This window comes from Chrysemys picta, chromosome 1, assembly GCF_011386835.1.
Source record: "Chrysemys picta bellii isolate R12L10 chromosome 1, ASM1138683v2, whole genome shotgun sequence".
NCBI classification, from domain to species: domain Eukaryota; kingdom Metazoa; phylum Chordata; order Testudines; family Emydidae; genus Chrysemys; species Chrysemys picta.
Window position 1 is genome coordinate 25,318,450 of NC_088791.1, and position 6,000 is coordinate 25,324,449.

The window sequence follows — 6,000 nt, forward strand, 5'->3', positions numbered from 1 at the left end:
CCACTTTAGGGTTATCCAGACCTGAACTTCCAATTTTGCTGAAGAAGAATAGTGACAATATCAGAAACCTGAGCTACATCTTTCCAAGTCTCAGGCAGTCTGAGCAGGTACCACTACGTGACCATTAGAATAATCACAACACAAATTATCTAAGTCAACACCCCTCTTAGTTCATGTCTGAGAAAGCTGCAGCTCAGTGTTCAGACTATTTTGATGTCACTGTCCACCTCCAGCAAAAACAGAAGTCTAGTGCAGATCATCTTACATTTAAAGAAGTATGTTGTGTAGGGTGGGGCAATTGAGACAGTGTCATAAAAGAGCAAGAAACACATTTTTAAAAGCAGGAAGGAAATGAGTGCTACAGCATAACTAAATATAAAAATGAACAATGCATTTTATAAAGAAACTGTTACTACAGGATGTATATCCTATCCCCTAGATCTGGAAGGGACCTTGAAAGGTCATTGAGTCCAGCTCCCTGCCTTCACTAGCAGCACTAGTACTGATTTTTGCCCCAGATTCCTAAATTGCCCCCTCAAGGATTGAACTCACAACCCTGGGTTTAGCAGGCCAATGCTCAAACCACTGAGCTATTCTTCCCCCCCAGTCTAATATAACATTTCTTAGGTGATGGAAGCACTCGACTGCATTTTATTACAACAGAGGCAGGTATTTTATAAGCATTATTGCTTAAGGACATGACTTTAGGAATCTTGACCCAAATTTTCTTGTCAGTGTCTAATGCCCAAGTCTAAAGCTAATCTATATATTTTGTTTCTTAGGATTCACCACATAATTTCAGGGCAGCTTCCTCAGCTGGTAAAGGTCACTCCACTTTGTCATAATGCTACCTGAGAAAAGCAATACTTTCCTTAAAATGTATGGCCTTTAGAACACAGACAGACCTGCCGCCCCCCCCCCCCCGCCCCACACACACACACAACTCCAGACACTGGCATTTTCATCCACATGGATTGTAATCCATCAAACAATTAAGTATTTAAATCACTTCCTTCAAAATCCCTAAAAAGTGTTAGAACAAATACATTAGGATACTTGCATTTAAAATGAGAGGTGACATTATCCGATTGATTAAAACCTAATGCTGTCCTGGGCAACACAGTATGGGAAGAGGTGAGCAGCCCTCAGTGGCGAAAGAACAGGTTAAGGACTATTTAGAAAAGCTGGACATGCACAAGTCCATGGGTCCAGATCTAATGCATCCGAGGGTGCTGAGGGAATTAGCTGGTGTGATTGCAGAGCCATTGGACATTATCTTTGAAAACTTGTGGCAATTGGGGGAGGTCCCAGACAATTGGAAAAAGGCAAATATAGTGCCCATCTTTAAAAAAGGGAAGAAGGAGAACCCGGGGAACTACAGACCGGTCAGCCTCAGCCCTGGAAAAAACATGGAGCAGGTCTTCAAGGAAACCATTTTGAAGCACTTGGAGAGGAAGATGACCAGGAACAGTCAACACAGATTCACCAAGGGCAAGTCATGCCTGACCAACCTGATTGCCTTCTATCATGAGATAACTGGCTCTGTGGATATGGGGAAAGCAGTGGACGTGATATATCTTGACTTTAGCAAAGCTTTTGATACCATCTCCCACAGTATTTTTGCCAGCAAGTTTAAAAAGTATGGATTGGATGAATGGACTGTAAGGTGGATAGAAAGCTGGCTAGATTGTCGGGCTCAATGGGTAGCAATCAACAGCTTGATGTCTAGTTGGCAGCCAGGATCAAGCAGAGTGCCCCAGGGGTCAGTCCTGGGGCCGGTTTTGTTCAACATCTTCATTAATGATCTGGATGATGGGATGAATTGCACCCTCAGCAAGTTCGCAGATGACACTAAACTTGAGGGAGAGGGAGATATGCTGGAGGGTAGGGATAGGGTCCAGAGTGACCTAGACAAATTGGAGGATTGGGCCAAAAGAAATCTGATGAGGTTCAACAAGGACAAGTGCAGAGTCCTGCACTTAGGACAGAAGAATCCCATGCACCGCTACAGGCTGGGGACCGACTGGCTAAGCAGCAGTTCTGCAGAAAAGGACCTGGGGATTACAGTGGACAAGAAGCTGGATATGAGTCAACAGTGTGCCCTTGTTGCCAAGAAGGCTAATGGCATATTGGGCTGCATTAGTAGGAGCATTGCCAGCAGATTGATGGAAGTGATTATTCCCCTCTATTCGGCACTGGTGAGGTCACATCTGGAGAATTGCGTCCAGTTTTGGGCCCCCCACTACAGAAAGGATGTGGACAAATTGGAGAGAGTCCAGTGGAGGGCAATGAAAATCATCAGGGCGCTGGGGCACATGACTTACGCGGAGAGGCTGAGGAAATTGGGCTTGTTTAGTCTGCAGAAGAGAAGAGTGAGGGGGAATTTGATAGCAGCCTTCAACTACCTGAAGGTGGGGGTTCCAAAGAGGATGGAGCTCAGCTGTTCCTAGTGGTGGCAGATGACAGAACAAGGAGCAATGGTCTCAAGTTGCAGTTGGGGAGGTTTAGGTTGGATAGTAGGAAACACTATTTCACTAGGAGGGTGGTGAAACACTGGAATGGGTTATCTAGGGAGGTGGTGGAATCTCCATCCTTAGAGGTTCTTAAGGCTCAGCTTGACAACACCCTGGCTGAGATGATTTAGTTGGTGTTGGTCCTGCTTTGAGCAGAGGATTGGATTAGATGACCTCCTGTGGTCTCTTCCAACCCTAATCTTTTATGATTCTATGACAGAATTAAGCTGATTAATTAATCGGCTAATTTTAATGACAATAAAATAACTAGCAAGGGTCTTACACCACCATCAAGAGAGTTCAGAATATTAAAACTGAACTCTTCCCATGTTCAGGAAGTAGGACACACTACTCAATTTTAGATATTTAAAGCTAATTAAATTGTATATTTTTGTTTTCCAATCTCAAATATTTTGTGGAACATGCATGTACAGTCCTTTGTTTTCATAAATGCTTGTCTTTTTAGGCTAGATGTCCATACCTAGCAAATGTTTAAATTAATCTGTTTGGACTAATGAGCTCATCAGTGGATTCCTGTAATTTTGTGACCAAAATGTGAGAACGTCATTGTTTAACTGACATTCAAGTACAATACACTCCAAAGCAAAGCTAGTAGCAGGGCAGAGCAAAGAGGAGTAGAGCAAAAGCTAGATTACACGGTTTTGAAATCCAGATCCCAGATATATCTCGAACATGTTAAACAGAAGCTACTAGAACTGAGACATTTTAAAATCAGCAGATCCAGATAACTTGCATACAAGAGTTTTAAAACAGTTGGCTGAGGTGCTCGGTGTTCTATTAATGTTGATTTTCAATAGGTCTTGGAGCACTGGGGAAGTTTCATAAAACTGAAAGAAAGCTAATGTGCCAAATTTTAAAAAAGGTAAATGGAATGACCTGAGTAATTATAGGCCTGTCAGACTGACATTGATCCTGGGCAAGATAATGGAGCGGCTGATATAGGACTTGATTAATAACAAACTAAAAGAAGATAATGTAATTAAATGCAAATCAACAGGTGTTTATGGAAAATAGATCCTGTCAATCTAACTTGACTTTTTTTTAACGAACTTACAAGTTTGGTCAATAAAGATAATAGTGTTGATGTAATATATTTAGATTTCTGCAAGTGTTTGACTTGGTACTGTATGGCATTTTGATTAAAAAACTAGAATATTAAATTAACCTGGCACACATTAAATAAAAACTGGCTAACTGATAGGTCTCAATGTATCTGCAAATGGTGAATTGTCATTGAGTGGGTCTGTTTCCAGTGGGATCCTGCAGGGATTGGTTCTTGGCCCTATCATATTTAACATTTTTATCCATGGCCTGGAAGAGGCTAGGTCACTGATTCAGAGCAATTTAGATTGCTTGGTAAATTGGACACATGTTTTAATATGGAAAACTGTAAATGTATACATCTGGGAACAAAGAATGTAGGCCATAGAATCATAGAACTATAAGGTTAGCAGGGACTGGAAGGGTCATCTAGTCTAACCCCCTGCCAAGATGCAGGATTTGTTGCATCTACTCTAAATCAGTGGCGGACCGGCTTTGAGAACCACTGCTCTAAACCATCCAAGACAGGTGGCTATCCAGCCTCTTTTTGGAAACCTCCAGCAAAGGAGATTCCATGACTTTCCTAGGCAGTTTGTTCCATTGTCCTACTGTTCTTACAGGAAGGTTTTTTTTTTTGGAAGTTTTTCTTGATATTTAATCTAAATCTGCTATAGATCTATAAATCTAAACATGTTGTAATTTGAACCCACTGCCTCTTGTGCTATTCTCTGTGGCAAGAAAGACCATTTCCGTCCATCTTTCTGATGGAAGCATTTCAAGTATCCAAAGACCACTATTGTGTCCCCCCTTAATCTCCTCTTTTCCAAACTAAACATAACCAGTTCCTTCAGCCTTTGCTCATATGGCTTGCATTCTACCCCTTTGATCATTTTTGTCACTCACCTCTGGATCTTTTCCAGTTTATCTACATCCTTTCTATACAGTTGTGACCAAAACTGGACACAGTACTCCAGTTGAGGCCTAACCAGTGCTGAGTAGAGTGCTACTACTGCTTCCTGTGACTTACATGCTATACCTCTGTTAATGGCATTTGCTCTTTTCGGGGGGGTGGGGGCAGTATTGTATTGTTGACTCATGTTGAGGTTGTGATCCGCCACAACTCCCAAATCCTGCTCAGAAGTGCTGATGTCAAGTCCATTATCCCCCATTCTCTATTTGTGCATTTGGTTTTTCTTTCCCAAATGTAGCACCTTACATTTGTTTTGTTATTTTTGTATAGCCCAATTCTCCAATTTATCAAGATTCCTTTGAATTTTAGTTATATTCTCCAAAGTGTGCAATCCCTCCTCTCCTCCTCTGTGTGTCATATACAAATTTGAGCAATATGCTCTCTATTCCTACATCCGGGTAATTAATAAAAATGTTAAATAACATTGGACCCAGAACTGTGGAATCCCACTTGAGACCTCCCTCTAATCTGACATTCCATTAATAGTTACCCTTTGTTTGTGGCTGTTTAACCAAATATGTATCCACTTAATGGTAGTTCTGTCAAGCCCACATCTCTCCAGTTTACTTATGAGAATGTCATGTGGGACTGTGTCAAAAACCTTGCTAAAGTCCAAGTATCTTATGGCCACCGCATTCCCCATATCCACCAAACCAGTTACCTTGGTTTGGCATGATTTGTTCTTGGTAAATCCATCCTAGCTGCTAGTGATCATCCCTTCCCCTTGTCTTCATTACTTAAGCCTAGATGCGCAGGGTCCGGATTTTTGTCACCATCTGCCCCATAAGACTAGTTTCAAGCTCTCCTTATCAGGTTAGCCAGATAATGACCAAACATGCTTTTCCCAATATTTGATTGATAAAGCCAGTCCCAGCACAGTAATCTTCCTTCCTGGAACATCATCTCATTGTCAAAGAAGCCAAAGCCTTCTACTTGACACCAACTGCATAGCCAGGCATTTACTCCCATGATTCAATGGGCCTTGCCTAAGCCTTTTCCTTCAACAGGGAGGATGGACGAGACCACCACTTACACCCCAAACTCTTTTACCCTTCTTCCCAGAATCACATAGTCTGCACTGGTCATTCTTGGCACTATCATTGGTGCCCACATAGAAGAGTATTAAGGCTTGATGAGTCTCAGTAGACTCTGTCACATCCTGAATTTGGGCTCCAGGCAAGCAGCACATTTCTCCGGATTCACGGTTCAGATGGCAGATGAAGGTCTTCCTTCCCCTTAGGAAGGAGTCCCCGACCACATTTCTCCTCCTGGGAGTGGTGTTCATGGAACCCCCATCCCTAGGACAATGCATTCCATGCTTTCCAGTCAACAGGGTTTCCTTCTGATCCCTTCCCTCAGATGACTCCTCCAAGGCATTCTCAGAAGTAGTATCTGTGCTGAGAGCCTGAAAGCTGTTGCTTATGTGAAAGTGAAATGAATTATATTAAAGAAATA